Genomic DNA, 11,707 nt, shown 5'->3' on the forward strand with positions numbered 1-11,707 from the left:
TTGGAGAAAAAAGGGTGCAGACTTTCATGAAAAGAACACCTCTCCAATTGTTAAGCATGGGGGTGGATCGATCATGCTTTGGGCTTGTGTTGCAGCCAGTGGCACGGGGAACATTTCACTGGTACAGGAAAGAATGAATTCAATTAAATACCAGCAAATTCTGGAAGCAAACATCGCACTGTCTGTATAAAAAAAAAACAACAGGATAATGATCCTAAACACACCTCAAAATCCACAGTGGACTACCTCAAGAGGCACAAGCTGAAGGTTTTGCCATGACTCTCACAGTCCCCCGACCTAAACATAATCGAAAATCTGTGGATAGACCTCAAAAGAGCAGTGCATGCAAGACGGCCCAAGAATCTCACAGAACTAGAAGCCTTTTGCAAGGAAGAATTGGTGAAAATCCCCCAAAAAAGAATTGGAAGACTCTTAGCTGGCTACCGAAAGCGTTTACAAGCTGTGATACTTGCCAAAGGGGGTGTTACTAAGTACTGACCATGCAGGCACCCAAACTTTTGCTTCGGGCCCTTTTCCTTTTTTGTTATTTTGAAACTGTAAAAGATGGAAATAGAAAAGTAATCTTGCTTAAAATATTAAAGAAATGTGTCATCTTTAACTTTATGCCTTTTGGAAATCAGGTCATAATTACTTGCTTAGCTATTCAGAGTAACAGAAATTTTGATTGGGGTGCCCAGACTTTTGCATGCCACTATATGCTGCCTGACCTGCTGAGTTCCTCCAACATTGTGTGCATTGATTTGGATTTCCAGCATCTGCAGAATTTCTTGTGTGTAAGTCTTACCCTGGTTTGTCCTCCCAAAGTGCAACATCTCGCACTTGTCTGCATTAAATTCCATCTGCCATTTTTCCAGTTGGTCCAGATCCTGCTGCAAGCTTTAATAACCTTCCACTATGCCCCAGGTTTGGTTTTATCCACAAATTTGCTGATTCAGTTTACTACATTATCTTCCAAATTGCTAATATCGATGGTAAACAACAGACCCAGCACCAATCCCTACAGCTCACCACTACTCACCCCAATCAGGGATAATATCTACTTATACTTTCTGACTTCTCCTAAACCAATGTTGGATCCAATGGACTACTTCATCCAGATTGCAAAGTGACTTAATGATCAGCCTCCCATGCAGGAATTTGTCAAACACCTTGCTAAGGTCCATGTAGAATGTCGATGGCTTTTCTTTCATCAAACTTCTTGGTACCCATCTCGAAAAATTATAGGATTGGTTAGACATGACCAAACACGCTCAAGGCCTTATTGACCATCCTAATCAGGTCCTGTATATCCAAATATTTATATATCCTCTCACTTAGAATTTATTCCAATAATTTGCTTACGACTTAAAATTTTTAAAGCTTAAAGTTTTCTAATTTATTTCTGAACACTTTGCTTGAATAGCTCTGTGAATATCACAGTTGAACAAGCAAGCAAAAATAATATTTAAATCTGTTGCATTGGTGGTTCAGTGGTAGAATTCTCGCCTGCTACGCGGGAGGCCCGGGTTCGATTCCCGGCCAATGCAAATAAAATATTTTCTTCCTCTGCCTTTTCTTGAACTTACTCTCCTCATGCGGTGCCCAAAACATCTGCACATGAAGGGTCTCGACATGAAACACCGACTGTTTACACTTTTCCATAGATGCTGTCTGGCCTGTTGAGTTCCTCTAGCATTTTGTGTGTGTTGTTCTGGATTTCCAGCATCTGCAGATTTTCACGTCTCTGACCACATCTGTTGTCACTTTCCTCTCACGGCTTTGCAACAACTCCGCAACCGGGAACTTTCTTTCATTTCACTATAACTTGCTAAATCATAGATTTCACTATAGATTTGCTAAGTATACCTACAGGAAAAAGAATTTCAGGGTTGCGTGTGGTGACCTGTATGTACTGTGACAATAAATTTTACTTTTTCTTTGATCTCATGCGTTTAAAAATACTCTCATGGTTGCAAGGCATTTTGGACTGGTCCCGAGTTTATTGAAAACACCATATTGCTCATTCTTTGGCTATTTTTTTCCCCCACAAAATCAAGGTACAGCATGTCATATTTATAAGTTTTATCATGATGCAGAACAAGGTGGGATGCGCAGGTGGGAATCGTTGAAAGGCTACATTTCTGAATAATAAGCGATCCACGGATATGGGATTGCACCGTTATTCAGTCAGCAACGATCTTTCAGTTATTCTACAAAATGAGTTTGAACGGCATATCAAAAATACTAAACTGAAGCCTGCGGATATCCAACTAAGAACTTATACTGGAGAAATAGTAACTCCTATGGAATGACATAGGTAACAGTAAAATACACCAACCAGCAAGTCACATTGAGCTTGTATGTGGAAAGCAGCCAGTGAGTGAGTGGGCCAGTGAGTGAGTGGAGCTTTGAGGCTTTGACTCGAGAGGTTTTGGCAGTTGGTCTGTGCAATCAAGTCTATCAAGATTTGAATAGATCAGCAAAAAGCCGTTAATTAGACACTCAAGATTTGAATAGCTCAGACTCAGCAGAAAGCAGCTGATTGGGCAATCGAGGTCAGGTGACCAAGCATTTTGAAAAGCTCAAACAGATAAATAAAGGGATAGCTCAAGCGAAGCGGCCAGTGAGTGAGTGGGCTAGTGAAGGAGTGGAGCTTTGAGGCTTTGACTCGAGAGGCTTCAATGAGAAGAGGCAGAGGAGAAGCTTGCTCGCAGTTAGTTTTTACAATGCCTCCTGAGACGGTGATGTGCCTCTCATGTGAGATGTGGCAGTCTTGGGGGAATGCCCCTCTCCCGCAGAGTCACATCTGCCAGAAGTGCATACGGCTGGGCAATCTGGAAGACCATGTAAGGAATCTGGAGCAGCAGCTGGATGACCTTCAACTCATAAGGGAGAATGAGGCAGTCATAGATGAGAGCTACAGGGAGGTAGTCACACCTAGGCTGTCGGAAGCAGGTCGTTGGGTGACAGTCAGAGGAGGGAAAGCGAAGGTGAGCAGACAGGTAGTGCAGAGCACCCCTGTAGCCATTTCTCTGAATAATAAGTTTACCGTCCTGGATACTGTTGGCAGGGACGACCGACCAGGTGTGAGCCACGGTGGCAGGGTCTCCAGCACTGAGTCTGACCCGGTGGTGCAGAAGGGTGGGATGGAGAAGAGGAGAGCTGTCGTCATTGGAGACTCTATAGTCAGGGGAGCAGACAGGAGATTTTGTGGACGTGAGAAGGATACCCACATGGTTTGTTGCCTCCCAGATGCCAGGGTCCGGGATGTCTCTGACTAGGTGCATGACATCCTGGTACGAGAGGGAAAGCAACCAGACGTCATGATACATGTAGGGACCAACGACATAGGCAGGAAGAGGGATGAGGTCCTGAAGTGTGAGTTTCGGGAACTAGGCAGAAGGCTGAAGAACAGGACCTCAAGGGTGACGTTCTCAGGATTGCTGCCAGTGCTACGTGACAGAGATGGTAAGAATTGGAGGAGATGGCAGTTGAATGCATGGCTGAGGAGTTGGTGCAGGGAGCAGGGTTTTAGATTTTTAGATCATTGGGATCTCTTCTGGGGAAGGTGGGACCTGTACAGATTGGATGGGTTGCACCTGAACTCGAGGGGGAGCAATATCCTTGCAGGTAGGTTTGCTAGCATGGTTTGGGAGGGTTTAAACTAATTTGCAAGGGGGATGGGACCCAGAGCGATAGAACAGTGAAAGAAATGCATGGAGTAAAGCCAGATCTAACATACAGAGAGGCTTTGAGGAAAGAGAAGCAGAATAAACAGTGTAAAGACAGTAAGGTAGAAGGGCTGAAATGTGTGTACCTCAATGTAAGAAGCATCAGGAACAAAGGTGATGAACTGAGAGCTTGGATACATACATGGAATTATGATGTAGTGGCCATTACAGAGACTTGGCTGGCACCAGGGCAGGAATGGATTCTCAATATTCCTGGATTTCAGTGCTTTAAAAGGGGTAGAGAGGGCAGAAAAAGGGGAGGAGGGGTGGCATTACTGGTCAAGAATACTATTACAGCTACAGAAAGGGTGGGTAATGTAGCAGGATCCTCTTTTGAGTCAGTATGGGTGGAAGTCAGGAACAGGAAGGGAGCAGTTACTCTATTGGGGGTATTCTATAGGCCCCCTGGTAGCAGCAGAGATACAGAAGAGCAGATTGGGAGGCAGATTTTGGAAAGGTGCAAAAATAACAGGGTTGTTATCATGGGTGACTTTAACTTCCCTAATATTGATTGGCGCCTGATTAGTTCCAAGGGCTTAGATGGGGCAGGGTTTGTTAAGTGTGTCCAGGACGGATTCTTGTCACAGTATGTGGACAGGCCGACCAGGGAGAATGCCATACTAGATCTAGTACTAGGTAATGAACCGGGTTAGGTCACAGATCTCTCAGGGGTGAGCATCTGGGGGACAGTGACCACCGCTCCCTGGCCTTTAGCATTATCATGGAAAAGGATAGAATCAGAGAGGACAGGAAAATTTTTAATTGGGGAAGGGCAAATTATGAGGCTATAAGGCTAGAACTTGCGGGTGTGAACTGGGATGATGTTTTTGCAGGGAAATGTGCTATGGACATGTGGTCGATGTTTAGAGATCTCTTGTGGAATGTAAAGGATAAATTTGTCCCGGTGAGGAAGATAAAGAATGGTAGGGTGAAGGAACCATGGGTGACAAGTGAGGTGGAAAATCTAGTCAGGAGGAAGAAGGCAGCATACATGAGGTTTAGGAAGGAAAGATCAGATGGGTCTATTGAGGAATATAGGGAAGCAAGAAAGGAGCTTAAGAAGGGGCTGAGAAGAGCAAGAAGGGGGCATGAGAAGGCCTTGATGAGTAGGGTAAAGGAAAACCCTAAGGCATTCTTCAAGTATGTGAAGAAAAAAAGGATGACAGGAGTGAAGGTAGGACCGATTAGAGATAAAGATGGGAAGATGTGCCTGGAGGCTGTGGAAGTGAGCGAGGTCCTCAATGAATACTTCTCTTCGGTATTCACCAATGAGGGGGAACTTGATGACGGTGAGGACAATATGAGTGAGGTTGATGTTCTGGAGCATGTTGATATTAAGGGAGAGGAGATGTTGGAGTTGTTAAAATACATCAGGATGGATAAGTCCCTGGGGCCTGACGGAATATTCCCCAGGCTGCTCCACGAGGCGAGGGAAGAGATTGCTGTGGCTAGGATCTTTATGTCCTCATTGTCCACGGGAATGGTACCAGAGGATTTGAGGGAGGCGAATGTTGTCCCCTTGTTCAAGGAAGGTAGTAAGGATAGTCCGGGTAATTATAGACCAGTGACCCTTATGTCTGTGGTGGGAAAGCTGTTGGAAAAGATTCTTACAGATAGGATCTATGGGCATTTAGAGAATCATGGTCTGATCAGGGACAGTCAGCATGGCTTTGTGAAGGGCAGATCGTGTCTAACAAGCCTGATAGAGTTCTTTGAGGAGGTGACCAGGCATATAGATGAAGGTAGTGCAGTGGATGTGGTCTATATGGATTTTAGTAAGGCATTTGACAAGGTTCCACACGGTAGGCTTATTCAGAGAGTCAGAAGGCATGCGATCCAGGGAAGCTTGGCCAGGTGGATTCAGAATTTGCTTGCCTGCAGAAGGCAGGGGGTCATGGTGGAGGGAGTACATTCAGATTGGAGGATTGTGACTAGTGGTGTCCCACAAGGATCTGTTCTGGGACCTCTACTTTTCGTGATTTTTATTAACGACCTGGATGTGGGAGTAGAAGTGTGGGTTGGCAAGTTTTCAGACGACACAAAGGTTGGTGGTGTTGTAGATAGTGTAGAGAATTGTCAAAGATTGCAGAGAGACATTGATAGGATGCAGAAGTGGGCTGAGAAGTAGCAGATGGAGTTCAACCCGGAGAAGTGTGAGGTGGTACACTTTGGAAGGACAAACTCCAAGACAGAGTACAAAGTAAATGGCAGGATACTTGGTAGTGTAGAGGAGCAGAGGGATCTGGGGGTACATGTCCACAGATCCCTGAAAATTGCCTCACAGGTGGATAGGGTAGTTAAGAAAGCTTATGGGGTGTTAGCTTTCATAAGTTGAGGGATAGTTTAAGAGTCGCGATGTAATGATGCAGTTCTATAAAACTCTGGTTAGGCCACACTTGGAGTACTGTGTCCAGTTCTGGTCACCTCACTATAGGAAGGATGTGGAATCATTGGAAAGGGTACAGAGGAGATTTACCAGGATGCTGCCTGGTTTAGAGAGTATGGATTATGATCAGAGATTAAGGGAGCTAGGGCTTTACTCTTTGGAGAGAAGGAGGATGAGAGGAGACATGATAGAGGTGTACAAGATAATAAGAAGAATAGATAGAGTGGACAGCCAGCGCCTCTTCCCCAGGGCACCACTGCTCACACAAGAGGACATGGCTTTAAGGTAAGGGTTGGGAAGTTCAAGGGGGATATTAGAGTAAGGTTGTTCACTCAGAGAGTGGTTGGTGCGTGGAACGCACTGCCTGAGACAGTGGTGGAGGCAGATACAATAGTGAAGTTTAAGAGACTACTAGACAGGTATATGGAGGAATTTAAGGTGGGGGCTTATATGGGAGGCAGGGTTTGAGGGTCGGCACAACATTGTGGGCTGAAGGGCCTGTACTGTGCTGTACTATTCTATGTGATAAAAACAGGAGGGCCAGCATTGTGGGGACATGACTGGCTGAGACAACTGCAAATGGATTGGAGATCCATCCAGTATTTCCATGACACATTCCCTGCAATAGAGTCAACGGAAAGCAAATTAAGAAATATACTGGATGATGTCACAGCAGTGTTCAAGCATGACATTGGAAAACTCAAACACATCAAGGGTAAAGTAGTGTTAAAGGAAAATACCACACCAAGTCCCTTATACCAGCCGTGATAAAGTAGCCAGTGAGCAGATCTCAAGGAAGCTGAAGGAATTCTTTCCAAGCTTGAGTGGAGCCCATGGGCAACACCAGTGGCCCCAGTAGCCAAGAGGAATGGGTCTGTCAAAATTCTGCGGTGATATTAACCACCTCTTTCACCTCTTTGTCTTGTTCACAACAGTGCCTCTTTCACCTCAGACAGTTGAAGCAGTTTGGTATGGGCCCCCAAATCCTAAGAACTTTCTTTCCTGGGGCACAGTTGAGAGCATCCTGACTGGCTGCATCACTGCCTGGTATGGGAACTGTACTTCCCTCAGTTGCAGGACTCTGCAGAGAGTGGTGCGGACAGTCCAGTGCATCTGAAGACGTGAACTTCCCACTATTCAGGACATTTACAGAGACAGGCGTGTAAAAAGGGCCCGAAGGATCATTGGGGACCCGAGTCACCCCAACCACAAACTGTTTCAGCAGCCACCATCTTGGAAATGGTACCGCAGCATAAAAGCCAGGACTGAAAGGCTCCGGGACAGTTTCTTTCACCAGGCCATCAGACTGATTAATTCATGCTGATACAATTGTATTTCTATATTACATTGACTGTCCTGTTGTACATAATATACTAAATATTAGATGGAGAAGTAATGTAAAGATTTTTACGCCTCATGTATATGAAGGATGTAAGTAATAAAGTCAATTTAATTCAATATTAAGGTCATCATCAACCCAGTACTATAAATAGATCAATACCCTCTGCCCAGGATAAAGAATATTTTGCAAACCTTTCGGGGGGAAAATGATTCAGCAAAGTTGACTTAGCTGAGACCCACCTACCGATGGAGATGGAAGAAGTGTCCAAAGTATTTCTCACCATAAACACTCACAAAGGGCTTTGTCGCTATAACAAGCTTACTTCTGGAGCAGCATCTGCACCTGCACCCTGGCAGAAAGCTATGGACCAGGTACTGCAAGGTGCCCAGGTGCTCAGTGTTACCTGGATGACATCATTGTTACCAGTGAGGATGACAAGGAACATCTCCAAAGCCTCCAAACAGCACTAAAAAGATTAGTAGATTATTGGTTCAGAACATGATGCAACAAGTGTGAAATCTTTAAACCAAGCATCACTTACTGTGGTCACACTATTGATGCACAAGGATTACACAAGTGTGCCAATAAAATCCAATCAGTGGTGGATGTCCCAAGGCCAAAGAACATGTCATAGTTGCAGTCTTTTTAGGGATTTTTCAATTACTGTAACAGGTTCCTGCCAAACCTGGCCACTGTGCTCCACCACTTGAACTCATTACTACAGATCAGGAAGAAGAGGCAATGGACAAAGCAGTGAGAGGTGGGTTTCTGGAAGGCAAAGGAAATGGTGACATCGGACACTGTACTCACACATTATGATCCACGTCGTTCAGTGAAGCTTGCCTCTGATGCCTTGCCTTATGGGATGGGTCCAGTTACGCCACATGTATGAGCGATGGAAGTGAATGTCCCATAGCCCTTGCATTACATTCCATTACTGCTGCAGAGAAAAACTATGCACAGTGTGACAGAGAGGCCTTGAATCTGGTTTGGGCTATAAAACGTTTAAACCAGTACCTGTATGGGAGAGAGTTCACCCTCATTACTGATTATCAACCAACCACTCACATCTATTTTCAATTTTCACTCCACAGAAGGCTGTTCCACCAAGAGCAGCAGCACGAATGCTGGGATGGACTCTGTTTCTTGGAGGATGCAAGTACAAGCTCGACTTTGACAGGACAACTAATCATAGAGATGCTGGTGGGTTGACCTGCTTACCCTTAGAAAAGGAAAGACCTGAAAAATTTACAAAAGAAGACGCTCCTTTTGACATGTTCCCCCTAAGGCAAATCAAAAGTCTCCTTATTATAGCAGAGATGATCCAAAAGGAAACCAGAAAAGACTCTACCCTACCTCAGGACAACATGAAAACCCAAAATGACTAGACTGTACAGCAGAAATGCCAGCTCCCCCAAGGGCGGGATGAATTTGCCCTTGATGGAGACTGCCTTATGTGGGAATTGAGAGTTGTTGTTCCATCCAAGCTGAGAGCTAAAGTGTTGGAGGAGCTACGTGCCGGTCATCTAGACACAGTCAAAATGAAAGTCATGGCTTGACGATTTGTCTGGTGGCCTGGTATAGTTCAGCAGATCGACCAGCTCGCCTCGCACTCTTCAGGATGCCAACACGTCCAGAGGATGCCAAGAGCAGCACCTCTCCATCCCTGGGAATGGCCTGCATTGCCTTGGCAGAGGATTCAGGTAGACTTTGCTGGACCATTCATGGCCACAAACTTCTTGGTAGTATTGGAGCAGCTACAAAGTGGCCAGAAGTGTTCCCAACAGCCTCGCACACTGTTGATGTGTTGAGAAGCCGCTTCTCAAGGACTGGTATTCCAGAACACTTATTCAGTGATAATGGGCCACAGTTTGTTGTGGACAAGTTTCAGTCATTCATGAAAATGAATGGAATAAGACATATTACACCTGCACCATACCACCCAGTTACAAATGGCTTAGTGGAAAGGTTTGTCTAGAGTGTAAAGAATGCACTGACTGCAATGTCAGTTGAACATATTACACTCAATCAGAAGCTCACCAATTTCCTCTTTGCATATCACAATGCAGTACACTCCACACCCAACAACTCACCAGCTCAGCTGTTCCTTGGTTGTGCCTTGCACTCATGCTTGGATCTCCTCAAACCCAATCTCAAAAGCAGCGTTCAGGACTAACAGATGAGACAAATTGAGGGCTCCTCAAACAACGAGGTTTGATATTTCACTCTTGGACATGCAGTTCTGGCAAGGGACTACAGAAGTGATCAAAAGTGGGTTCTTGGAAACATTAAGGACAGAAGTGGACCACTGTCCTACACAGTGGAGATTGCGTCTGATGTCATCTGGAGAAGACACTTGAATCAGATAAGGAGATCAGTGTCACTTGTTAGGGAAGAAAGGTGCCCAGAGCTGTCAGAACTTCTTCCTGCAGTCCCAGAGTCAACTCCTACAACCACCATGGAGGAGGCCCCAGAACCTGAGATTGTTTCACAGCCATGGTCTCTCCCGCCAGGCAGTGACCACACCCCCAACTCTTTTCAGGAAAAATGTTATTCAAAAATCCTCCATACAGATTAAATCTTTAGGCCTGAATGGGACAATTTAAAATTTACTATGCTGTAGATATCTATATTGTAGTTGTATTATATGGTATACTGTGTACTGTACATAATCTATATAACTAGAGAGCATTATGTTACATATTCGAATTGAGATGCATTCTATATTGAGTTTGTTTATAACTAAGGAGGGAGGAATGTAGTGTATTTAATATTTCAGTAATATTTGAGTAATATTGGAAATATATCATTTAATTAAGCATTTGTTGTTTGTTTACATCATCTATTACGGGTTATATGTAAGAAATGCATGAATGGCGTATGTCATTACACCACCACATCATATGTCAGCCCCTCGCTTAAAACAAAGGAAAACGATCTAAGTAGACAAGTACCCCGGGTCTAGTGTTTTTCTTTCAATTAGTTTCTGGATTTAGAAAAATTAACAGTCCTCTTGAAGATCAGCATGGCTGCCTGTATGTGGAACCAAAGGAAATGGGTGAGATTTTTCAATGAATATTTTTTTACTGTGGAGGAAAGTATGGAAGCTAAGGAAATGGAAGAAATGGTGTTGTCTTGGACCACATACAAACCAGCAGGGAGGAGGTATTGGAGGCCTTAACGAGCATCACTGAGGCCTGACCTGGTGTGTCTTGTGGGAAGTTGGAGAAAGAACTATGGAAGCCCTTGCAGATATTTTTGCTTCACCTCTGGTGAGGTTACTGATGAATGGGGAGGGTCTAATGTGGTATCATTGTTTTGAAAGGGTAACAAAAATAAGATAGGAAACTACAGACTGTAAAGTCTGACATTAATGCTGGGGTAAACTGCTGGAGTGGATTCTGAGGGACAGGACCTATGAGCATTTGGAGAGGCAGGGTCCAATTCAGGACAATCAGCGGGCTTTGTGCATGGGGAGGTGTCTAACAAATCCCTTGGAGTTCTTAGAGGAGGTAATCAGGAGGGTAAAAGAGGATAGAACTGTGGACAGGGTCTATATGGACTTTAGCAAGGCATTTGACAAGGTCCCTCATGACAGGTTAGTTTGGAAAGAGAGATTAGATGGGATCCAGGGAGAGACAGCAGATTGAATTCATAATTGGCTCAGTGGCAGGAGGCAGAGTATGAAGGTCGAGGGTTGTTTCTCAGACTGGATGCCTGTGTCTAGGTGTTTGCCACTGGGGTCAGTGGCGAGACCTTTGTAATTTATATTAACAATTTGGATGTAAGTAAGTATGTGGTTAATAAGTTGGCAGATGATACCAAAAGAGGTAGTGTTGTACATAGTGTAAAATTTTATGAAAATTTATAGGGGGATCTTAATTAGATCAGTATGTGGGCTGAGGGCAGGCACAGGGCTTTCAACCCAAATAAACGTAATCGCATCTTGGCAGATCCCACCAGGGTAGGACTTGTACAGTGAATGGAAGGGTCCTGGGGAGTATCACGAAACAGAGGGACCTAGGAACACAAGGACATAGTTTGCTTAGATCAACATCACCAATTGGTGGTGTGGTGAAGAATGCAGCCTTCATAAATCACAGCATTGAACATAGGAGTTAGGAAGTTATGTGGCAGTTATATAAGAAGCCGGTGAGGTGTGTAGAGTGCTGGTCATACTATATTAGGAAGGATGTTCTTAAGCTAGAAGGAGTGCAGAAAAGATTTACCAGGTTCTTGTCTGGACTG

The 11,707-nt window shown here is 44.5% G+C and overlaps 1 non-coding gene across 1 annotated transcript; it reads left to right on the plus strand.

Annotated features, from left to right (window-relative positions):
* The first annotated feature begins 1,476 nt into the window (after positions 1 to 1,476).
* Positions 1,477 to 1,547, plus strand: trnas-gcu (transfer RNA serine (anticodon GCU)). The gene has a single exon. It is a non-coding gene; the product is annotated as a tRNA-Ser (tRNA).
* Positions 1,548 to 11,707: the final 10,160 nt, after the last annotated feature.

The sequence above is a fragment of the Mobula birostris genome, chromosome 3 (genome assembly GCF_030028105.1).
Source record: "Mobula birostris isolate sMobBir1 chromosome 3, sMobBir1.hap1, whole genome shotgun sequence".
Lineage (NCBI taxonomy): Eukaryota > Metazoa > Chordata > Chondrichthyes > Myliobatiformes > Myliobatidae > Mobula > Mobula birostris.